Genomic DNA, 26,877 nt, shown 5'->3' with positions numbered 1-26,877 from the left:
ACTAAAAGAATACAAAGCTGTATAGTAATCATAGAGGAATAGTTGTCTATCCCACCACAACTACTAAAGCACTGTTCAGAATCTGTGCTGGCTGCAAATGGAGGCCCTACACCCCATAATCAGAATCTATATCCATTTAGTAATACTATTTCTATATTTTTGACAAACACAACCCAAGTTTTTATATATTAATGCAGGATGGAACAATGTGATGTAAAGCAAATACACTCAGATCTATAATAAAAGGAAGTACACTTACCAAAAGTGGTTTCACTGTTACCAGTGTTATCAAACATCTGAAATGTTACCATAAATAATGCATCTGGTGCACATAATAGTGATTTAAATGCAAGGAATTATTGATTAAATCAACCTGCCCCCCCCCCCCCCCCCCCCCCCCCAAAGAAAAAAAGCAATTTTATTGCATGCGTTTTAGTCATAGCAAAAGTTTATCCAGTATTTTTGTTTTCCCTATGGTTATTCTATGCAGTTATCATAGTTTGCAATGTTTATTAGGATGGATTATCATAACTTGCCAGACTTTACAATGCTTACCCATGCTTTACTTTGCTTTTACTATGGCGAATGTATTGAGGGAGAATTTACAGCATATGGCAAAACTGCCCTGAACTTCAGGTCATCCAAGTATATACACCAACAACAGGCTATTCAGTTGAAGAAGTTGAAGATTTTTATGAAGTACAAGAACTATACGAAAATGGGAAGAGCCACTATAAGTTAATCATTGATGACTTCAATGCCAAAATAGGAGACCAGCAAGAAGGCAAGAATTTTGTTGTCAAATTTGGACATGGTGACAGGAATGAGAGGGGTGACAGACTAGTCAAATTTGCAGAGAAAAATAACTTATTCATCATAAAAACCTTGTTCCAGAAGAAACCCATCAGGAAATGGACATGGAGAGGACCCAACAGAGTGAAGAATGAAATTGACTACATACTCACCAACAAGAAGCACACCGTACAAGATGTCTCATACTAAACAATTTAAAAAAAGAAGTGACCACAGACTTGTAATATACAAAATACACCTACACACAGCACTGAAGACAGCGAAACTCATGATGACGAAACCCAACACAATCAACGTAGAAATGCTCCAGAAGAAAAGCCTAGTGTTTCCACTGGAACTGAAGAATAGATTCAGCGCTCTTCAAGATCTGCAAAAAGATGAAGCAATCTAGGTAAACAAAATCTATGAGGAAGTGGCGTAATTGCAGAAACATAAAAAAACCATTGCTGGAACATAGAGTACAAAATGCGACCAGAAGATCATGCAGGAGATAAAAGCAACCAAAGCATGAAGAAAGCAAAACAAAGACTAATTGTCATGGGAAAAAAACAGATTTTAGCAATCAAACAAGATAACAAGACTATCAAAAAGAACTGAGAATTGATTTTGAAGAGAGTCGAAGAGCAACGTAGCAAATGAAGAAGACGAGATGGAAAAAATGCAACCAGAGGAAGAAGTTCCAGATGTTCTACCAGAAGAAGAAAAAAATGCTATCAAACATATGAAGACAGGAAAGTCACTCGGAGAAGACAGCATAACAATTGACATTGTGAAAGAAGGAGGTGAAGAACTGATAAAAAATACTGTTGCATATTAAGCAAAGGAAAGTGCCAAATGACTGGGACAACGCATCAGTGATACTTTACATGAGAGAGGAGATAAAGAAGACCTCAAGCACTACACACCTATTACCTTACTTCCTATAATCTACAACAGTTTTACCAAGATACTCACCAACAGACTTGAAGATACATTTTACTCGGCACAATCAAATGAGCAACGAGGATTGAGGAGTAGATTTAGCACAATGGGTCATCTTCAAGTGGCACGGCAAGTGATTCACACCAGCAACGAGTACATACTTCCACTTTGCTTGGGAATCATCGACTTTGCATAAAGTTCTCTGAAAAAACAAGGAATTGAGAAAACGTACAGAGAGACTTGATCCACACCATATACAAGAATGCAACATCCACAGTAAAACTCCATAAAAACAGCGACAAAATCAAGATTAAAAAAGGAGTTTGTTGAGGAGATACAATTTCCCTAAAGCTCTTCATGGCTACCCTAGAAGACATTTTCAAAACACTGGTTTGGGAAAATAAGGGGCTGAAGATCAATATGAGCACCAACTAAGACGTAGCTTTATAGTAAACTAATGCGATCCATCTGCATCTCCATCTATTTGCGTTTCTTTCCACCTGGTGATCCAGATATCCTTCTTCCTGGTGTTGATTGCTGAAGTGTAATGCTGGCTCCAGGGATCAGCTTATTTTGCCTCCTCAGCGCATCAGCACACACAACGGTGCGATGCTGGCTCCGGGGATCAACCACAGTGCGGTTTCCCCAGCGCATCAGCATGACAACCGTTTGGATTGAGCTAAGTAGGATACATCTCTGGTGTCTTCAAGTGGCCACCTTCCACCCTCGGTGTTTCATCGACTAGCCCATTACACCTCAAGAGGGCTCGACAGTGATTCTGGCATCCCAGCATCACCCCCCAATGTCCCCCACTCAACTCATGCCAGCTTACTTGCCAGTACATTCTATTGTGCTTGAGATCCTCAGCCAGAATCTTTCCCGCTCAACTACAGCCAGTTGCTGCTCCTTTCTGCTGCTTCAGATAAGTTTGTCACTGTGTGACGCAACTCTTGGCCACTGAACCTGACATCTCTGAGAAACCGGGTTGAAGAGTGTGCCACAAATCTTGAGATCTTGTTCCATGTTGTTCAACACTCTCCCATCCCATTTCATCCTTTCTTCCTGCTTGGCCTGGGAAATGGCCTTTACACACCTCATCCTCTGCTTTTGCACCTCGTTGGCTACCAGCTTCCTCCATTGAGCTGGGATTGCCTTGTGCCATGTAAGTGGAGTTGAACTGAAACTAAGACCCCTTCTTCCATGCTGAACTATCACAATATCACAGATTCAAAGGACAGCCTTTGCATCTTCCATGGCTTTCTTTGTCACCTACTTCCAGTTTTCAAAACAGTTGCTGCCTCCCTTATGCATTTATCACGTGAATCTACTAATGTAATTTCCAGTTGGACCTTGGCACACTCCTCGGTTAGAGCAAAGACTGGTAGCTGCAGTATTCCTTTACCATAAAGTCCCACTCTGGTGAGCCTGCATGGAATTCCAACCATTTCCTGACATATGAACTGATTAAAGCTTCCAGCTTCTCAACTGTTGTCAAAGAAATCTTTTACACAGTCAGTGACCACAGCAGCCTTGGCAGTAGACCACACTGAAATCACCAGATTTACAGTTTGCCCAGTAATAATTTCTCCCACACGAACTGTGTCCTTTAGATCCCCGTCGTACCATCTCCCAAGACTTCTGACTGGCTTCTCAGACACTGTTGGTATTGCCTCACCATTAATGTAGAACCTTTTATCTACTACTTTACCTTTAATTATAGAGATGCTCCTTCATTTGGTGGGCTTGTATTGCATTCATGCCCATTCTATGTTATTGGTTAATTTGCCCAATAATCGATTAGTGCAGGCTACTGTTGTAGTCATGGTTGTCATGTTATCATTGTATGCTTGAATTGGTGGTAGCTCCATTCCAGAAGCCAAGTGCTCTCCTCTCACTACCCATTTAGATGCCCTAATAATTGCTTCCATTGCCATGGTAAAAGCCACTGCAGAAATGGTACATCCTGCCATTATTCCAACTTCTAGGCATTGCCATGTAGTGCTGAATTCTGAAGTTGAAAAACAAAATTGCAAATCTCCAAAGTACGCTTTCACTAAATTTGTTATTGTGATCAGTAAACTGAAAAAATCAAATGCTACCCATAGAAGTTCATGTGGCACTGAACCATATGCATTAGCCAAATTCAGGAATGTCATAAGGAGCTATTTTCTCTCCTTTTTAGCTGATTCAATTTGTTGCCAGATTACTCTGATGTGTTCTAAGCATCCTGGAATGCCTGTTTTTTGTACTGAAGTCAGCTGGAAAGGGAAATCTACCTTTATGCCTCAAGAGGAAAGTCTTCGACCAATGCATGCTGCCAGTGCTACCTTACAGATGCAAAACCTGGACCATCAATGCAAGAATGACTCAAAAATTACAAATGACTCAACGGAGTATGGAAGGATGCATGCTGGAAATAGATGGATAAGAACGTAAGCAAAAGTATGCAATGTTATTATGAGAACGAAAAAACTGAAATGGCAGTGGGCCGGACAAGTAGCAAGAAGAACAGACCATCGCTGGACCAAGGAGATACTAGACTGGATCCCAAGAGATATAAAGCAATCAAGAAGACGGCTTCCAGTAAGATGGCAAGATGAAATTAGGAAACACGCCAGAGCAACATGGATGAGGGATGCAGCAGACAGGCTTTTGTGGAAGAATCTTGGAGAGGCCTTCATCCAGCAGTGAATTGAAAAAGGCTGAAGATGATGAAGCTAATGATGATGATGATGATGATGGTGATAAAGATGATATGTATGTATATATTTATTTATTTATTTTAACGCTGATTATGACCTGTAACATCATGTCATTATTAGTAGACAGTTATGTGTGTAAATGATACAGATGTTGATCAATTATACTGTAAATTAGAAAAAGTGTTTTTGTTTTAATTTGAGTGGCACTATGAAGATGAACACTGAAAATTCATTTTCCATTGAAAGCAATGGATCCAGCTGATTCTATCATGATTTTTACCTTATCAATCAATCAGTCAATCTTTATTTTATATAGCGCCTTTCATAGTGGACCACCATCACAAAGTGCTAAACAAGATGCAGTAACTACAAGAAAATCCATAATACATTAAATGCAGAGAAATGCATAATACTTGATAGAGCAATAGAGCAAGACTGTCAGTAAGATGCCAAAGGATTGTTTAAGATGTAGGCTATGTGTGGATGGGGGTTACAGATCTATAAAGTAGACAATGACAATGTACTTTAAGAATTACATTTTTAAACCCAGGTATCTCATTGTATTACAGCACATGCTGAAATGAGAGAAAATGCTATTAATTGCATTAGATATGGTGATCGTATTAGCTTGATTTATGCACATATTTATGATTTTAAAGCTTTTAGATTATAAATTAAATATGTAATTAAGTCATTTGGGTGTAGTAATTAAGAAGGGGGGGGGGGTCCTCGTTTTTTTACAGGTTTGTAAATATGCTTAATATTTTGAAGCATAGTGGAAATAGGATAAAGTTAACCGAAGAAACAGGAATGCATTTAACTATCCATGGATTAGAAATACATTGAAAACTGTATAAAGTTACCCAAAATAATGAAGAAATCCAGACAGGATCTATTTACAGGTCAGGACAATGATTTGGTCAAATCAAATAAATATTTTTCTGATTAACACTCTAGCTATCCTATCTTGCATATTAGTTTCACACAGCACATTGTTATGTAATGTGACTTTGTCTGATAGTCCAATCTATCAAAAAATATATTAACACACTGTCATGTGCGGAATTCAGTCTCTATTTACAACCCTTCAGAATCAGAAATGTTGAATTTCAGCTCTGCATTTTTATTTTGTTCATGCCATTTTATAAAGTGTAGTTTTGATTAAGGGGTTGATTTGACTCTATTGGTTTTGAATGTTTAAATTGTTCAATAATGCTAAACTTTTATCCTTGTCATGTTTTTAATTGATTTATGTTGCTGAAATTGGAAGACACAAATACTGCTCCTCACTTGGCAGTATAGCCCTGAAGCTAGAAGGTCTTAATTAAGACACTAGCGATGTTTCATATTTAATTTCTCAAATACAATGCATTTCCTAACATCTGTTTGGAATGGACATGGAAAGAATCTTGGTATTAACATTTTTTTCAGGATTATATTCTTTAATAATTATTTAGTTTGGAAAGAGTTAATAAAATCACAGCAGGAAAGCACAGGGAAGTTTGTTTGTATAGAAGCCAAAAGGAACATAACAAAAACACAAAGCATTGATTCTTATTACTGAGTGTTGACAAGCACATAAAAGGGTGATAATATAAATGCTCTTTGTGGCATTACTGTACCTTTACTGCCTCATTAAAGAGGCAAGGCTGCTTGAGCTGTCTTGTTTAAAAGATATATGACCTGGGTGAAACTTTGTTTTCTGCTAGCTTTTATTAATACTGTTTATTTTTGAGGTAACTTGTTAATGCAACTAAAGTGATCTCCCAGATTGTTCAGCATTTTGCATAATATTGCATAAAGGGGGAAAGTGCTGTGTTACAATCGCTTCTGTTAATTAATTGACATTTGTGGTCCAGTAAGAGTTTTTCACACTCCTGTCCGAGCTAAATGAAGGGAAAGGAACGAATACTCTGAAAAAATCCAGTCCTCTTTAAATGCCCCATAAAAAAATAAAAAATATGTATTATTATAAATAAATTAAATAATTAAAACTTTCTGAAAGCCATAGCGACTTCATATACTGAAGTATATAGTGATGTAATTATATATATATATATATATATATATATATATATATATATATATATATATATATATATATATATATAAAGAGTAAAACTGACTGTTTGCTTTCTTTGGTTGTTGCCATGCTTTTCATTTTATCAATTTTGACCTAAGGTTGAGATGCTTACTGTGTAGAAACAATGGGCTTTATTACTGATCACAAAGATGATGCTGACAACCAAGACATTTCACAAGAGGTAAATTAGCAGTTTCACGTTGATTGCTAAACTTTACCTTTTTTGCAGCTTCAAAGAGTTAGGTTAGTAATTGTTATGTTCTCATGCATTGTGAAATAATGTGAAATAAGGTAATAGTGTATGCATGTATGTATTTATGTGTGAGGTTATTTAAAAAAAAAAAAAAAAAAAAAAACATTTTAAAAGATGAACTCTTTCTGACTATTGCGTTTCTGTCTTTTAGAGGATGTCAAGCAAGCTTTTAGCAAGACCACAATTCATCAGCACATTCCGCTGGGACTCTATGTTTATGCAGCTGCACTTTGGCAAGGAGAGAAAGAAGCTCCTCACGTATGCCGAGTTCACACAGTTCCTCCAGGTGGGTTTGTGGGATTTCTCAGCTTTCTGCTTTCACATTAACATTGAATGGTTTTGAGAAGCAAAAAAACAAAAACAAAAAGGCCACATTTTGTGAAATAAAATACTTGACACAAATTACAACGGCAAATAGCTGTTGGTAAAAATTGTTCTTACTTTTCATTAGCATAACAGCATTCAAGTCACTAATTGATTTGATATTATCTTTTTTCCTTTCCAGACTTTTTAATTTGTTGAAGGCAGTGTGCCTGCTACCACACTGTAGATTTACTTCCTGTGCAGTTATTAGGGCCCCATCTCAAGTTATATGTCCTAATAGGAAATCGACGTATATATCTTTACTGGTACTGCATATGCTGTATCACTGCTATTATTAGCAGTAGTACTAATATTATTAGTTGTTCTAGCAATACTTTGCTATTGTTACATAATGCATAACTATAGAAAATGTAGGTGCCGGTGCTACAAAGTGTTCAAGAACAGTTTATAAAATCTGGGGTGCCTTGTCCTGGGATACAGATAATTAGAAGTCTCCTCCAGTGAGAAATCCCATCGAAGGAGAAATGAAGACAGCAACTCCCATTTCAATTAAAGTAACTGCACAGTGGACTTAATTGAAACGGGAGTTGCTGTCTTCATTTCTCCAACGATGGGATTTCTCACTGGAGGAGACTTCTAATTATATATATTCATAGTGTATTTTTACAGCACTACAATATAATAATGTGCAATAAAATAAAATACAATTATTGGCTAAAATTTAAGAAAACAAATATTTTAATTTAATCCTAGATTCAATATTCGTAAATTAACATCAATTCTGGCTGCTGAGAGACACGTTTTTACAGCACTAGCAATGACAGATGGAGTTCTGGTCTTGGAGGAGTTTTTATTTTGTTTTGTTTTGTTGAGTTTTTTTTTACAAGGGAGGCAAGCGCCCTTTCTCTCATTAAACACAGTGCCAGATTGCATGTTCTGAGCATGGGTTTAATTGGAAGAGGCTTTGCTAGAGGAGGCTTTGCCTCCGATGACGAACTCCTGTCTGTCTGAAACACAGCACTCCCACTAGTAGATCGGGTGATCTGAGCACAGGTTTTAATTTGAAGAGCGACCCACATCTTCCCACCCCTTTCTAAAGCACTGCTGTAAGCAGTTGTATGTGCAGTTAATGTAGGATTGTTGATTGAAATTGCTTCATTTTGTTTTGCATCGCTTCAGTGGTATGAAACACAATATATGTTGTTATTGTTTTATTTTATTGGTGCTTGTCTTGTGAAGGCTTCAAATGTGAAATGCAGGATAACACAGTTGATCAGCTGATTAAGACTCTGTTTGCCACGCTAGATTATACCAAAAAATTCAAGATAAAATCTGTAGGGAAGCCATAACCAAAATTGTAATTCGCTACTTGAATAAGAACAGGTCATTTCATTTGGCAGTAGAGCATTACATTTGAGATTACATATTTGAATGGAACATGTACAACTTTAATTGTCACGCATATTGTACAGGACAGGCAGTTAGCCAAAAAAAAAAAAAAAAAAAGAAACCATTGCTGGTTGTTGTTGTTATGGTAACATGAGACCAAATGTACTGTGTTCTTTTTCACTGTTAGCAAAGCTACTTCATCAAAGTTAAACATCAATCTTTATTTCCTACTTTCACCTGAAGAAGAGACCTTGATGTCTTCAAAGCTTGTGAATAATTATTATTTAGTTAGTCCAGCAAAAGGTATCACATCTCCTTCTCTTTGTCTGTCATCTCTGACTACAGCTACAATTTATTTCATCAACTCACTAACACAGTAACTAATCCAAAGCGCACGCTGTGGCGCATACCAGACAGATTATAGATTATGTGACAAAGTTAGGACTCTCCATACATCAACAGAAGACCAACTTCGTACCGTCTCAGTCCACAGTGTTCCTGGGGATCAAATTGAACTCTGTGAGCATGCTTGCCTCACTGTCTGAAGACAGGATTTGGTCGTTGGAAGTCACACTCTCCCAGTTCAGGGAGGATGCTCTTCTACAGGTCAGAACTTTTCAAAGGTTGTTGGGTCTGATGGTAGCCACCTCAAATATCCTTTCCCCTAGGGCTTCTGAAAATGAGCCCGCTTCAAGCTTGGGTGGGTGGGCTCAAAGTGCACACGGTCCGCGATCGATACCAGCTGGTGCAAGTTTCCAGACAATGTCGGAAGACACTGGAGTGGTGGCTCAGCCCTGGCAATCTGTGCCTCGGATCTCCCCTCGGCTCCCCCCACAGAAGGAAAGTTGTCACTATGGACGCCTCCAGCCTGGGCTGGGGAGCAGTCTGTAATGGGAGGGGAATACGAGATCAGTGGAATGGATCTTGGCAGAACTGGGTCCTTATTGGTCCCCCATTTGAGCTCTTTAGAACTGCACCCTATTGCCCTCAAAGTGGCATTTTTATTAGCCATTACATCTGCCAGAAGAGTAAGTGAGCTTCATGCGCTGTCCACTAATGATACCTGTATGGCTTTCACTGGTAATGACTCACGGGTAACTTTAAGAACTAACCCGGCCTTTTTGCCAAAGGTGGTTTCTTCATTCCATATTACCCAACCAGACCTTTTGGAAGCTTTCAGACTGCCCCAATACCCCCCCCTCCCCCTATGGGTCAAGAGGAGGAGTCAGGAGGATTGCACACAGCACACGCTTTGCCAGGTCCAGCTCTGCGCTGTTACCTGGATAGGACAGCATCCTGGAGACAGTCCAACCAGCTGTTTGCCTGCTACAGGTCCCGCCTAGAGGTCAAGCCCTTTTGAAGCAAAGTCTGGCACACTGGGTGTCGGATGCCATATGCTTGGCGTATGAACAGAGAGACTCCCCCATGCTGGGGGACATTACAGCCCATTCCACCAGGGGCCAAGTGACTTTGTGGGCTCTCATCAATGGTGCCTCCTTGGATGAGCTTTGCAATGCTGCTACCTTAACAGGTAGTCAGACATTTGCACGTTTTTACCGCCTTGATGTTGCAAGCCAAGAGAGGCTCTCCCTGGGCTCTAGGGTGCTGCAGGCGGCATGCCCTTAGGAGTAATGAGGGCTCTGGAGGCTATCGCTGTGGGGCTGTACTATCGGTACTCTGGAGCCACGACAGCTTTGGTACAGCTCCCATTCAGTAGTGGTTGTCATTCCACTTGAAAGAAAATGTTAGGTTATTACCATAACCCTGGTTGCCTGAAAAGAACGACAACCATTAGCCTTTGAGGTCATGTCCCCAGCTAACCTTCGATTTTGAAAATGGCAATATGCTACTGTGAGGACTTCCCTCTTCAGCAGGAGGTGGGAGGGACTTCCCGCTCACAGCAGGGCCCTGATATGGCAGCTTTTTTATATGTGCTCAGTGATTGATGGGTCAGAAAGGCTCTTCCCATTTGGTAATGGTTGTCATTCTTTTCAACACAAATTAAATACTGTATGTATGTTTGTTTGATATAGAAGCCTGTAGGTTAACGGTTTTGTGTTGTTCACTGCGCCTGCGGTGTACATACGGTAAATTAAATTAATCGATTTACATTTTTTAAAACGGTAAAAAAAGAAATCAGAAAATAATAAAATGGATTTCATAGGGCCCTAACTGTTCAATGCTATTGCAAATTAGTATTATTTTTATTATAGTTATTGCCCTTTAGAAAAGATTACTGATGGCCATAGAATGCTATGATAAAGGAAAAAAAAAGATACATTGCACCCAGTCCAGCCCCACAAACCACCCCCCCCACCCCCACCCCCACCCCCACCCCCACTGAACTGGAACTTGTGCCTCCCCTGACTGAGGTCACCCAGCCACTACGGTGCCCGGGCCACGCTGAGTCATTTTCTAATATGTCTAGACCTGAAAACAGGCAGCAGGAGTTCGGGGAATGCCAAGTTTGCGTCTATGTTTACTATTTTTGTAATGCTTTTTCTTATATTAAAGTTAACCTGGAACAGATGGGTTGTGAAAAGTAATTCAGGTAGTGTTTAGTCAGTTTAAAAAAAAAATAATCTAAAGTCTTGAAAGCACAACCTACCCACAACCAAAGCCCTTACCCAATAATCCTGTTGTCTCTGCTGGTTTACCTTTTAATCTAATCATTAAATGCCAAAAAACCCTAGAAGTAAATAAATCCCAGGTATTCGTGCTATAAGTAATGAGGAAATGTATGTGTCTGAAGGGAAAAACTAGTTCAACATTTCCTCGCTTGTATAAACAACGAAGCGGCCGTCTTTAATTGAGACACCTATCCTGCCTGACTTTGACAGTATGACGGATGCTCTATTACCTTCATGTTTAATGCACCAGATGTACTTCTTTACATGACTAATGAAACTGGTTTCAATTGAACAGTTTTGACTGTTGCAGAACTGCAAGTATAACAATGTGTTTCGGATTGTACAAACCTTCTGTTTTATTGTTTTGTTTGTTTTTGCTTTTTAATGTGTAGTGGAACATGCTACAGTTGATCTTCATGTAAGTTTAGTAACAGTGACTTTTAAACTGTGCCATGTTTTGATTTTTAGTACAATTTGCACACTTTTTATGGTATGGTTTTGATTTGGGGTTATATAAAATAACTAAAACAAGCTTATTAAAAGAGAAGAGATCTATGTGGAGAGAACTGAAGGTTCACTTTTAAATTGGAAGGTGTTTCTGACATCCTGCCATCTGTAACACTAATTTGTGCTTTCCCCTGTTCATTGAACATTTTGTTTTCATTGATACACAACTTCAGGCTTTTTGTTAAATGTTGAGCTGTAAACAATAAGTTAGAGTTCCTGTTTGAAATATTGATGCTGTTTGTGTTTACCAGGAATAATCTTTCGTATTGTGTAGTACTGTTCTTGCTCAACAACAGAACAGTCATGAAGCATTTCTCTCGTTTTCATTGGGCATCATCATTCTGTACGGTATAATGTTTAACTCTACTGACACGTACTTCCTCTAAATGTATTGGTTTGGAAACAATAAATCATATGTCTTGAATATCTCTAAAATCTGTTGGGTTTTTGCTTGGATTTTGACAAAATGTCTGACTGATCCCTGGATCTTTATTTATCATAGGGGCTGACAGTTGTATTGGAATGATATATTTTCTGTCCATGTGACTTCTTTTTATTGTATTTTAGTAACGGAAACACACCAACCAATTCCCCATAGCTCTACTATTGTATTTAGTAAATTGACTAACGGTGGTATGGTAACTTTCTGTCTTAAGCCAATTTTCATTGAACTTCAACAAATCGCCGCTGCTGCTCTGTCCTGTATGATGTGATTTATAGTAAGTTCACTTCTGTGAATTTACCCTAGGGTATCTTCAATTAAGGATTATGGAATTTGTTATAACCCATGGTTGTTGGTACAAGAACAGAATGATTGCAGCTCCACAAACTGCTGAATGGGAGACACTGAACAGAAAAAATACAGAGCATCTCAAAAGGGGTTTAACACTTGGATTAGCGTCGCATTTAACAGTTAAAATGCCAGAATGAACCAGACATTTCCATCAACCCCACTTGCAGTACAATTATATAAATAGTTAAATTGTATTGCATTTATACCAGATATTGTATGCAGGGGCAGCAGTTAATCCATTGCTGTATACAAAACAATGAATCATCCTAATAATGGGTTTGACGCTTTGAAATCACTAGTGTTAGTAGGACCTGTGTTTTATTTGAGAAATATTTCAAAGCAATGTTTTGTTTTCCGCTCTGAGGCTTTTATTTGGTTTTTTGTTTGTTTTGTTTTTTGTTTTTTTTTTAAAGTTGGGAACATTGTTAAAGGATGAATCAGGCATATCTGCAGTCATATGATTCTGTGTAAGCTAATCTTTGTATTTGTATGGGGGTGGAGGCTACAGTACAGTATTAAGCATTTTTGTTAAATTATTAGTTGTGAAGTGCAAATGGCAATTTTGAATGAAGCTCTGCTGAAAGAACTGTAATATCATCAGATATTTAAATCTGCCCTATAATTCCGTAACAACAGCTTTGCATTGCAGGAAATACAGCTTGATCATGTTTTCATCCAGAGGGTCAAAGCCAAGAAGGGAACCATTGCAGCTTTGGACTTCAGGGACATCATGATCACTACCTGGCCACACATGACGCTGAAGAGTGCCTCATAGCCATGAGTGGAAGTTACAAAAAACCCTGCCATGTATTGCCCCCAGTCGTCCAACCCATTCCAATCTGTGTCCACATCTTGACTATTTTTAATATGTTTCTATAAGCATGGAGCACTGTATTCCTCTGTGTAATCTCTCACAGAAACACCATTGATGGTTGAGCAATCCATCATTTTCTGTGAGTGGTTAACTGAGAGGTTTGGGAACTGTGGGCCTGTCACTACTGTAAGTACACTTTCTAAGGTGTGTTGAGATCAAGAAAAACACCTCTCTTTTTTTTTTTTTTTCAAGGACGGAAAACTCAAAATTCAAGCACTAATAGGCAAAAGTATCCTAAAATCTGGATGGAGTATCTTACTTGGCCCCTGTAATCTTAGCTTCCAGGCTATAAAGGATTTGGGCTTTAGGTTTAGTGCGGTAAAAGGAAGGACCCTGCCAAGCAAAAATGTCTGGTACAGATACTGTAGGTACTCATTTTTAAAATGTTCAAAGTCAATTTTTCTTTTTGTGTAGCTTAAGTAGTTGGCAGTGTCACCTTTACACTGTATTGCTGATAGAAAACAGTACCTTCAGCCGTGTGTACATATGGAATAAACTTAAAAACCACTTTGGCATGATGATAGCAAAAAGTACCAAAATCAGTCTTGTTGTGTGTGTTGAATTATTCAGATTTTTAAGTGCTTCAAGACAGTTGTGGAAGAGCCTGATAATACTGCAGCTATTTGTTGAGCTAGCAGTATAATACAGTACGCCACAAAGGATAAATGTTACTTTTTGTTACAGAACCGGCCCAGAGTGATATTTCACATGACAAAATATATTTCATATTTTTATTTGTTTACACTGTGGTTGTTCGGGCTGTGACGTTAAATGGAGGATCCTCCAGTACAATGATTTTAAAGGTTTATTTTCTTGATAAAATATCAAACCAAAAATCAGCTTTCCCAAAGGCCAGGGTTATAGCGCCATCTAGTGACTGGGATGGCTCTCCTCTTCTTCAGTTGGAGAGACTCCTACCCCAACCCCCGCAGGCACTTGTGCATTACATCGTTTTTATTTTTATTTTCCGTTCACCCAACCAAACCAAAAATGTTCCCATCAAAATCCAACAAACAGTAAATCCAATACTTCTTCCTAGGTTTTTGATTTCTCTGTTTATTTAATATGTCATGGTTAGTTATTATAAATAATACAAAATAATCTGCACTGTATATGTTTATCAAGTTACCATTTACTTCCCATTGCAGCATAATTGTGTGCCATTTAAAATGTTTACATCAAAAACATTAACTTCAAGATAAAACTATAATAACTAACATTGATAAACTTTTTGTTAAAGCCAACATAAAAATGATCCAAAGGGACTCTGTATAAGTTTCTGTCGCTTTGCACTTTCTGTAGACTTGTGTTTTCTTCCTTCGTTTTTTTTAAAGTAAGAAATGTAAACGTTTCAAACACCCAAAACATATTCAACCAGCCACTATTGCTGTTATTAAAATGCAGCTGAGCCTAATAAATAAACAAAAACCGTCAAAGTTTGAGTATTGTGACTATTCTTTACACTTCTAAAATATGTAGAAAGTGTGCTTCACTGACAAGCTGAAAACAGCAAAGTTAATGAGCAGCACAGAGCGCTCTCCATAGGCAGAATCACCAGACCCTGCTTCATCTGTGGTTCACTGAGCTGCTAAACAAAAGTGAAATATTTATGCACAGTGGTTTAGAGATAATATACAATACCATAAAAAAAAAAATTTGCACTTCTGAATCGTCCTACCTACCCACTATGACCCTTAGAAGTACCCCCAGGGGTACGCATACCCCAGTTGAAAACTTCATGCTACAGACGGTCCAATTTGCTAAAAAAAAAAAAAAAAAAAAAAAAAGATAAATGCGTGTTCTTACACTGTAAATGTCTGCATTATAGCACTTGCAACTTATTATATTCAAACTCTGTTTTTTCATGTTTATTAGATACAGTACCACTTCTCATATTAGACATTTTAATTAACATTTATGAAGCTTTAGATTCTCTTACGTTATAACAGTTCTTTCTGCTTTACATCTACATGTGTATGTATTTATTTAGTTTTCTGAGGCTTTGCTGGTTTAGAATTCTGTTTAGCCTTTGGGTAGTTTTAAGAGAAGTATTCACGTTTCATGTGAGCGCTGCCTTGATCCACCAGTTTACTGAAGATAAAGCATAACTGTAATCTGGAAATAATATGGATATGTTTTTATTTATTTTAGATAAAATGTGTATGCTCAGTATTTCATCTTTAAAATATTTGTGTTTTTATTTATTTATTTATTTTTACTTTAGGCTACTGCAGTTCCTCTTCTCATCAGGTCAGCTTTTCCTACTTTAAGTCTCCGCTTATGAACATGGAGCTCATTAGGAAGATCTACAGTACTCTGTCTGGTACTAGAAAAGATGTTGAAGTCACTAAAGGTTAGCAGCAATTATTATTTGTTCTTCTCCTGATTGTGCCTCCTGGATGTTTCCCAGGGTGTACAGGAACACATTCCCACATGCTTAGCTTAAAGCTCATGTCTGCATTCTCCGCTCTGTCTGTGACACATCCCTTTAACTACCATGGATAGGTTTTCGCACCCATCCCACATGCCTTTGTTTCAACGAGTGTTGGGTTAAAGTAAACCAAAGTAAGAAACCTGGGGATTTTAAAGGGCCCTAAATTTGCTAGACCCTCTGCCAAATTGGCACTCTATTAAAATGACCTTCCAGTGTAGCTGAGGAATTCTGTAAACTTGTACTGGCAGTAGAGCAAGCCACGCTACATTCTCAGAACGAGATGTTATCGGCCTTATCTGGCCACTTTTTACTGTAAGTTCCCACTGCAGCTAAAAGGCTTCATTAGCGGGGCCTACTGGGACTGATGCGTGCAAATTTCCACATCCCCTTCTGTGCCCTCCCTTCATTGAACCAAATCTGATTAGTACCTTATGTTTAGTAAGACGAACTTTTCAAGAGCCTTGATTTCAAGCCACACAGAGATAAGTGCATCTCCATTTCTGCCTCGTTACAACCTGCCTCGGAGGTTGAGCATTAACATTGAGAGGGGAGCAGTGATTTGAAAGTGTACATTTGGCTTGTTTATTTCTACCAATTGATGCCATTCCTTTATATTGGTTACTGTGATGCTACCGTATCACCACTTGTCATGCCATTTGATATGAACCTAACTAACAAGCAATTAGACAATCAACTTTTGTAGTAGCCAGCAAAAAATAGTTGGTATGTCTGAATGATGTTGTAACCAGTTAATAAAAAAACTGTGTACCTGTATTTGCTTTAGGGAGGGAAAAGAGTTAATTATACTGAGAAGTTACTGTAAGCCATGATTGTGTTGCTGTGTTGTTCATTTTCTGTTAAGCTTTATTTAGTAATCTGGTCTGCTCTTCTGTTGCAGAGGAGTTATTCTAGCTGCACAGAAGTTTGTCCAGGTGACCCCCAATGGAAGTGGACATCCTTTTTCAATTGGCAGGATTATCAGAGTCTCGTGGGTACATACAACATAAGATCACACACACTTGTTGCTCATCTGTCAGTATCCCGAAGATGGTTTTAGTTTTTTTTTTCTATAGACAGAATATTTACTTGCACAAGGATGCTGATTTTCATATGTTATAAATAGTTTTTACCATTTTAAAGTCTGTATTTATTGGGGGTAAAAAAAAGAGTGTTTTAAAAGTTAGATTTAGCTTATTGATTTTTATTGAGTTTGAAGATGTATAATTCTATAAGTTTGTGATTTACACACAAACTAACCGACACAGCATGCCAACAAAAAGATAATTTTGGGATACTGCAGTTTTAAAGTGTAGGTGTACTATACTGTCAACCAACCTGGCCATATTTTTTCTATCCAAAATATGCTTATTCCACCACCGGGTCATATGGTGCATGGTTTAAACCCTAGCGTCTGCATGGTCCTTTGGAAATGCCTTGCTATATGTGTGTGCATAAGATTCTTTTTTTCATTTCAAAGAATGCAATGTGATACTTTAATAGGATTTGACCTCTTTTTTCTTGAAATGATGAAATGATGTTCTGAAAATAATGGGTGCACAGACAGTGAAACTAATGTTGTACAAATGTTCAGTCCTTTGTACTCTTGTCTTTTTTTGTCTTCAATTAAATCAAGTTTTGTTTTTATCTATCAAAGCAAAACTTTCTTCCTCAGCAGATATAGAACGAATTGTGCCATTAGAGGAAGGAGCTCTCCCCTATAGCTTGACAGAGGCTCAGAGACAGGTACATAAAAAAGGAAAAGTTTACAAAGTTTAATAGACTCATGTATGTTGCAGTTGAAAATACAGATATCAAGAGAATCCTTCAATTTAATTTTAGTAGATATGATTATATGAATTCATTTATTTGATAGCAATTCAAGGCTTTCTGTTTTAATGTACTATTGTACTGGTTAATGTCATCGTTTATAGTAGTAAAATCACAACAGCAACTAGTCTCCAGTTTGAATGTCGAATTGAAGAAACCAAACAACTGGATGCAGCCTGATTTACTTTCAGCAACATTATTTCAGCATATCACAGTAACAACGCAGCATAGTCCACCACTGGGATATTGAAGCCTGAAGGCTACCAGACCACAGAAGGAATTCAAAGCAAAATTGCATTACTCATGGAATATTGAGGAAAATGTTTGTATGCATTATCAACAAAAAAATAGTCTGCATAAAATCAGAAAAAAAGAGAAAAACTTTAAATGTTTTATAACATACCAATTTTTTAACGTATTCATTTAATAATAGCAATAAAATCCTTCATAAGAGATGGCAGATGTCTGGTAGAGCCCTTCTTGTTCTGTTAAAGGCCTTCGCCATCGTTGTAGGACATTTTAACAGCACATGGCGGGCCTTACCAGATGGTAAAGCCCTCTTCTTCGGGTTCTATTTCTTAAATAAAGCAAATAAAAAATAGTAAAGTACAGTGGGCTGAGCCATGGCCTCGTTTGGCTTGTTGGTTCAAATGATAGCAGACACCCTCTCACTGTCCTAAGGCAATCATTGCTCGTCCTGAGCTTTCATATGTGCTCTGATAGAAACCAGTTTTCCAGCTTTTAGTTTTCTTTTAAAAAAATGATTGCAGACTATTGAAAACATAAAGATCACATAAAGTTATTTTTGGGCTTCAAGATGGTTTTTTAAAAAGATTGTTTACCACAGTCCTTGGTTGATTTTGTTTGAAATTTGGCAAACAAAGTTAACAGAAATGTATTAAAATACGGAATACAGGAAATCTGAAACGTGGTATATGTCATGTTTTTCTTTAGTAGCTATAATATTAAGCTATATACTGAAGTATTTCAAAATGTACAGACAGTAAAAAGTAGATGCTTGAAGATTTTTTTTTGCCTAAAAAACACATTTTATTCTGGCAAAAGAGGACTCATACTTAAGGGTAAATTTTCTTCTTTGGAACGACTCCTTGTCCAGGACTTGAGGATAGAGTACAGACGCCAGTCCAACCACAGTGGGTTAGTTTAGGCTGCGGTTTGGCCTTTCAGTCCAGGCCTCCCTTGGAATCCCTGAGGGCAGTGTCTAGCTTTGTAAGTGAAGCGTGAGTAAAGCAATGACAATGCTTTGATGAATCCTGACAGGTGGTTCAGAATGGTTGCCGCCTCTATTGAAGATAAAGGGGAAGGCCACTTGCCCTTGGGTGGTGGTGGTGGTGGGGGGGGGGGGGGGGGGGGTTGACTAGTAGTCCTTGTTACAGGTAGCGAAGAATGTGAAGCAAAATGCTTGGGAATTTGTTGCAACTGCTAAACCCATACAAACCAGCAAGGTAATATCAAAAGAAGCCCAAAGTTATTTTTTTAATTGCTTTACCCATTAATTTTGGCCTGTTCTTTTGCCAACATACTAATACAGTCCTTATTTTAAGTATTTAAAATTGAACAGAAAGTGTCCAAACATTAAAACCACTTAAGCTTCTTGTATTTTGGTATTTAGTACACAGAAAACATGCACGTTCTTGGCATGTTTAAGATGCACTTAAAGCTCCAGCATGCTGTATATTCCTTGACTAGAACCCCCCACCCCCACCCATAATTAATTAATTAATTAATCAAGTAATAAATCAGATCATCTTAGCTACGAAATATTGGCTTGGCTTTTGACACATGTGATGTTTGTGGAGTCTTACATTTCTCTCTCTCTCTCTCTCTCTCTCTCTCTCTCTCTCTCTCTCTTGGCAGCAGTCTGCAGGTGATGTGTCTTGACTGATTCTGATCCAGGTAGCGGAGTCAGCCTACAGGTTCGGTCTTGGTTCAATTGCTGGAGGTTAGTCATGGATCAATGTGCCTACCCCACCTCCACCCCCTTCATAAACAACTCCTCTGGGAAAAACAAAGCCTTCCCTATCTTCTCCTGGAGCGGATTCCCCTCCCTAAATAGAAGTCGGGATTGTACCATGGGAAACAGTATGGATTCTTTTGTACCTGTCAGTGATCAGAGGGTTAGTGATGGTGCCTTTTGCCTTGTTTGACTCCAGACTGGCTTCACAAAGACAGGTTAATAGTCAGGTTGCGCTGCTACAATACTCTTAATTAAAACCGTCGGCAACTTACCCCTTTGTAAACTTATCAGATGAGAAGGACATAATTGCTGAGTGGAAGATCAAGACTGCTTTGTATTGTTTTTTCTTTTTCTTTTTTAGTGATTCTGCTAAAGTGTATTACTACCATCTAAATACCCCACACCCCTCCCAGTTAGTTTGTGTACTCCTGCAGTGGTCGGTGTTACTGCTGTTTATGCAGTTGATATGGTGAAAACTCGGATGCAGAACCAGCACACTTCAGTGTCTTTTGTGGGAGAACTTATGTATAAGAAAAGCTTTGATTGCTTCAAGAAAGTACTGCGGTACGATGGCTGCTTCAGGGTCAGTTCCTTAGCAAGCTGGAGGCAAGACCTGACAAGGTATTGAAAGGGGTCATGCTCTTGCTGACCTGATTTACTTTGATGTCACTGAGCATCTGAAGGTTTTGGCTCAGAGGTGGACAAGCTTTGAGAGAATGTAGAACAGATCAGATTTACATTCCACAATAGACCACATACACTAAGGTGGCTAGATGCAATAGCAGTGTTGTTGCATAGGCAATTTTAGCTGTACCCCACAACATTTACTGACACGCAATCTATTATTTTACACTGGCCTTTTGTTTATTTTGATGATGTTTTGTTTCATGGTATTACTACAAAAAATGCAACTCTGACATTAACAATACAAATAGGTAAATCAGTCTGTAAGGCAGTTCATTCCAGGGGCCATTCAGGAAGGGGATGGTGTCACAGTACCAGGAGTCACCGCCCTAGTACAGTGAGTGAAGTTTCAACCATAAATTGGAGGAGACATGATTGAACTATCTATCCTGTATATAAGCAATAAAATAAGCAACTACTCTGTCATAGAAAAAGGAATGTCTCACCATTAAATGGGCCACCTTAAGTTATTACCTCTTGGGACATTCATTCAACCTCATCATTGACCACGCTCCCCTCAGATGGTTAAGCACGATGAAGGATAGCAACGTCCAGATAACTCAGTGGTATCTGGCACTGCAACCCTTCATGTATTTCATGACACGCCGTGCAGGGAAAGATCACAAAAATGTGGATTACTTTTCCTGGGAGAGGGTGTAATGGGCAAGGTAAATTCAGCCAAGTGTTCCTTCGGCTCCACTCTGAACTGTGGGATATGTGACAGAGAGCGAATGAATCCGAATCAAAAATCTCCCTCTTGACCTGTGAGAGCACTACAACAGGAACTGCGTGCCTTGTACTGAATGCTTGGGCAGTTCATTCCAGAGGCAGTCGGAAGCCGGCCTTTCAGGAAAGGGGCAGCGCCACGGTACAAGGAGTCATCGCCCTAGTACAGTAAGCGAAGTTTCAGTGATGGATTGGAGGAGACGTGATTGAACTAGCTGTCGGAGGGGGCAGGGCTGAGGGTACTTTAGGGGGATGTGACGCTGTAATCGGTTCCTTTGTTGTGGTTAATAAGAGGAAACAAGGACTGTTCAAACGTGAGTGAAGTGTTGCTTTGTGTTCTAACTGTGTGTGTTTATCTTCATCAGATACATACCAGCTCCACTGTTTCCAGTACCACACCTGCACTGACAGCACGCACTGTCCAGATACGTGTCTGTGTTTGTGTGATTATTATTACTTCGGGACTGCAACCCCTTGCTTTTTGATGCTGGCAATACCCAAAATTGGGTAGAGCCAGCATTATTATTTAAACTGGTCAAGCCAACCAGAACAAGTAAAAATAAAAGAGTTTGAACTATGAAATCTGTGTTTGTCCCTGTTAGAGCACCTGTTCACCCCTACACCTATGCACTACCACGCACAGGTTCACAGAGTTGCATTTATAAACAAAGCCAAGTGCTATCTGTAACCCATGGAAAATTCCAGAAAATTATAAAGAAGGAAAATAGCAGAACCAGAAAGGGAAACCTAATGTTGTTAGCTGCTACACCATTACCATTATGTCTGGATATATATATATATATATATATATATATATATATATATATATATATATATATATATATATATATATATAGAGAGAGAGAGAGAGAGAGAGAGAGAGAGAGAGAGAGAGAGAGAGAGAGAGAGAGAGAGAAAATCAAAAGAAACTTATCACTTGCAGTGCCTATAGAAAGTCTACACCCCCTTGAACTTTTTTTCACATTTTGTTGTGTCTCAGAGTTTCATGCATTTAAATGAAGAGTTTTTTTCCACTTATCTACACATCATACCCCACATTGTTAAGGGGAAAAAAGTTTTTATTGAGAAAAAAATTATATGTTAAAAATACAAAACTAAAAATACATAATTGGATAAGTCTCCACCCCCCTGAGTTAATACTTGGTGGAAGCACCTTTGGCAGCAATTACAGCTGTGAGTCTGGTGGGATAGTTCTCTACCAACTTTGCACAGCTAGATTTGGCAATTTCTTCATCACAAAACTGTTCAAGCTCTGTCAAGTTCCTTGGGGAGTGTTGATGGATAGCAATCTTCAAGTCTTGCCACAAATTTTTGATTGGATTTAGGGAGGGGCTCTGACTGGGTCGTGTGGTTGTGTGCCTGGGTCATTGTCATGCTGAAAGGTGAACTTCCGTCCCAGTTTCAGCTTTCTTGCAGAGGGCAGCAGGTTTTTCTCAAGGACTTCTCTCTACTTTGCTCCATTCATTTTCCCTTCTATCCTGACAAGTGCCCCAGAAACATCCCCATAACATGATGCTGCCAGCACCATGTTTCACAGTAAGAAAGTTGTTCTTTGGGTGATGCGCTGTGTTGGGTTTGTGCCAAACATAACACTTTGCATTTAGGTAAAAGTTCCATTTTAGTTTTGTCAAACCACAAAATGTTTTGCAACATGGCTACAGAAGTGTTTTCTAGCATACGTCAAACAGGATTCAAGGTGGGCTTTCTTGAGTAATGGTTTCCTTCTTGCGACCCTACCATACAGGCCAGATTTTTTGAGTGCTCGAGGTATTGTTGTCACATATGCACTTTGACCAGTCTTGGCCATAAATGCCTGTAGCTCTTGCAAAGTTGCAATTGGCCTCTTGGTAGCCTCTCTGATCAGTCTCCTTCTTGCTCGGTCATCCAGTTTGGAGGGACGGCCTGATCTAGGCAGGGCTTTGGTGTTGCCATACACCTTCACCTTCTTAATAATCATCTTGACCGTACTCCAAGGGATATTCAAGGCCTTTTGATATTTTTTTTTATACCCATCCCCTGATCTGTGCCTTTCAACAACTTTGTCCCAGAGTTCTTTTGAAAGCGCCTTAGTGTTCATTGTTGAGTCTTTCCTTTAAAATGCACTACCCAGCAGAGGGAACCTACAGGAACTGCTGAATTTATCCTGAAATCTGTGAATCACTACAATTTAACACAGGTGGATGACACTTGAAGGTGATTGGTTACACCTGAGCTAATTTAGGATTGCTATTACAAGGGGGGGTGGACACTTATCCAACCAAGCTATTTCAGTTTTTATTTTTTAATTAATTTTCTACAAATTTCTACAATATTGGTTTTTCACTTGGATGTTGTGGGGTAGGATGTGTAGATAAATGAAAAAAAAAACTATTTTAATGCATTTTAATTCCAGGCATCAAAAGACACTTATCACTTATATTTGGATAAAATTCAATAGATGTGATCTAAAAATGACAAACTGTTTTAGAGCAGGTGCAGTGACTTTTTATTGTGCTGATTAACAATTGGCATCACGAAGATGCTGCAAAATGATCTGTCAATCTTGGTCAGGTGTTGTGATTCCCAGTTTGTGGCAGTTCATTGACAGAGTGTGTCTGGTTATACCGTCTCACAAGGTTTGAAATTGCTGGCTGTGAGCACTCAAGATGGCGAGCCACAGTACGCTGCCCTAGTCCAGCCTCCATCATTCCGGTTGCACAAAGGCGCTGCTCTCTTGACAGATGTGGCATTTTGTGTTTTTTTTCTTTGATTTTATTTTTGTTGCTTTTATTGAAGCTTGCAATTCAACAGCTGACATCACTTCATATCCAGTGTCCAATCAACTGTCTCACTAATTAGGTGATGAAGTGCATATGCTTCAGTCATAGTCACTCAAGCATGTCATGGTCAAGGATGAATGATTGAGTGATTAAAAAGAAACCAAAAACATTTCGTCAATGTCCATCATTTATATACCTTATTTTTTTCGAAAATAAATGTGTTAGGAGGAGTCCTCTTTATTACTTTCTCTCCCAGATGATGACTGCCGCTCCTTTGAAAATGGCTGCCTGTATGTCATGGATGATTTAAGATTGGGCAGTAATGTTTTTGTTCGTCTTTTCTCGGTAGTCAGACACATTCCTGTTTGTGTACTTGGGCAGTCACGTCTTTTTTTGCCAATTTTAGAGGTTTAGGGGCTAGCAAATAGAGATGTATCTCTTGTTTTTTGAACGATGGCAATGGTGCATTCGTGTCTTCTTTAATCTTAAAATCCCTGGATATTTGTGTTGTAGTCTAAGCACTAGAAAGTACATTCTGTTAAGAAGAGAATGCTTTTCTGGTTGTACTTAGATTAGAGTTATGGGGCCTCATTTACTAAAGGTTCTTAAAAATAGCCATAAGACGTGTGTTAACACACTCCCATAACACAAGTCTTAACACTATATATAAGTTGGTATTTACTAATGTGAATGTCGCTTATTGAAACACGTGCTATGGAAATCATTATCATATTAAGACGTGCTTTATCACAGAAGATAAGGCACGTCTTAATGAAATGATTGACTTTTACTAAATATACAGTGCCTTGCAAAAGTATTCAGACCCCTGACCAATTCTCTCATATTACCGAATTACAAATGGTACATCGAAATTTCCTTCTGTTTGATATTTTATTTTTAAACACTTAAAATAAATTATTGTAAGGTGACGTTGGGTTTATGTTGGGAAATATTTTTAAGAAAAATAAAAAACTGAAATATCTTGCTTGCATAAGTATTCAACCCCTGTGCTGTGGAAGCTCCCAGTTTGCACCAATGAAAGAAATTGCCCTAACGAGGACACAATTACCTTACCATTGGCCTCCACCTGTGAACCATTAAAGTTGCTGTCACATTTTCTGGATAAAAACCCCACTGTTGAATGATCATTGGTAAGGCTGTGACTCTGAAGGAAAATGAAGACCAAAGAGCATTCTACAGAAGTTAGAGATAAAGTAATACAAATGCATAGATTAGGGAAAGGGTACAAAATAATATCCAAGTGTTTGGATATCCCAGTGAGCACAGTTGGATCAATAATCAGGAAGTGGAAGCTGCATCACACCACCCAGGCACTCCCAAGAAAAGGCCGTCCCTCAAAACTCGGCGCTCAAACAAGAAGGAGACTTGTGAGAGAAGCCACGAGAGGCCAACAATCACTTTGAAGGAGCTGCAGAGTTCAGTGGCTGGGAGTGGAATAATGGTGCACCAGTCAACCATATCAAGAGCTCTGCATAACACTGGCCTGTGTGGGAGGGTGGCAAGAAAGAAGGCGTTACTCAAAAAGTACCACCTGAAAGCACATCTGGAGTTTGCCAGAAAGCATGAGAGTGACCCAGCTGCGATGTGGGAAAATGTTTTGTGGTCAGGTGAGGCCAAGATAGAGCTTTTTGGCTAAAACTCAAAGCGCTATGTGTGACGCAAACCTAACACTGCCCATGCCTCAATACACACCACCCCTACAGTGAAGTATGGTGGTGGCAGCATCATGCTGTGGGGATGCTTCTCATCAGCAGGGACTGGGCATCTTGTTACAATTGCAGGAAGAATGGATGGAGCAAAATACAGGACAATACTGCAAGAGAATCTGCTTCAGTCCGCTAAAAAAATGAAGCTTGGGAGGAAATTCACCTTTCAGCAGGATAATGATCCCAAGCACAAGGCCAAAGCAACATTGGAGTGGCTCAAGAACAAAAAGGTGAATATCCTACAGTGGCCCAGTCAAAGTCCTGATCTCAATCCCATTGAGCATCTGTGGCACTATTTGAAAATTGCAGTCCACAAGCGTCGTCCAACCAACCTGAACAACCTGGAGCAAATCTGCCAAGAAAAATGGGCCAAAATCACTGCGATACTGTGTGCAAAGTTTGGTACTGTTGTTGCAGTGAAAGGTGGCTCTACCAAATATTAATGTGTGGGGGTTGAATACTTATGCAAGTAAGATATCTCAGTTTTTTATTTTTCTTAAAAATATTTCGCAACATAAAACCAATGTCACCTTACAATAATTAATTTTGAGCTTAAGTGTTTTAAAATAAAATATCAAACAGAACGAAATTTCAATGTACCATTTGTAATTCAGTAATATGAGAGAATTGGTAAGGGGTCTGAATACTTTTGCAACCGTGACCGTGCACATACAATATATACTATATTGCCATATAACGGTCCGTCCTAGCGGCAGGATCGCAAAATATTTTAATAAATTTCTATAACAATGGCTCTTTTGACAGTACCGACATGTCATATATGTATATATATATATATATATATATATATATATATATATATATATATATATATATATATATATATAACACAGTGAAAAAGTATTTGACCCCTGTCAGATTTTTTGCATTTTTGCATATTTTTGACAATGAATGTTATCAGAGCTTCAAACAAAATCCAATATTAGATAAAAGGGACCCTGAGTGAACAAATAAGACTTCATGCAGAACAGCTTCAACTCAGTGACATTTGTGGGTTTTTGAGCATAAACTTCTCATTTCAGGTCCTGCCACAACATCTCAATGGGGTTGAGTTCTGGACTTTGACTAAGCCATTCCAAAACTTTAAATTTCTTGTTCTTCAACCATTCTGATATAGACTTGCTTGTTTGTTTCAGATCATTGTCTTGCTGCATGACCCAGCTGCACTTTAGCTTCAGCTGACAGACAGATGGCCTGACATTCTTCTGTAGAATTCTCTGATTACAGAGCAGAATTCATGGTTCCTTCAGTTATAGCAAGTCGTCCAGGTCCTGATGCAGCAAAGCATCCCTAAATCATGACACTACCACCACCATGCTTGACCGTTGGTATGAGGTTCTTACAGTGGAATGCAGTGTTTGGTTTTCAACAGACATAACGAGGCCCATGTTGACCAAAAATTTCCACTTTT

General features: G+C 38.7%; 1 pseudogene; it reads left to right on the top strand.

The window, feature by feature from the left end:
• The first annotated feature begins 1,462 nt into the window (after window positions 1–1,462).
• The window catches only part of LOC121314000, a 47,059-nt pseudogene continuing 21,644 nt past the window's right edge, over window positions 1,463–26,877 (top strand).

Source organism: Polyodon spathula, chromosome 4 (assembly GCF_017654505.1).
Source record: "Polyodon spathula isolate WHYD16114869_AA chromosome 4, ASM1765450v1, whole genome shotgun sequence".
In the NCBI taxonomy this organism is placed as follows: domain Eukaryota; kingdom Metazoa; phylum Chordata; class Actinopteri; order Acipenseriformes; family Polyodontidae; genus Polyodon; species Polyodon spathula.
Note: the sequence above shows the minus strand (reverse complement) of the source record. Positions and strands in the feature narration are given on the sequence as shown.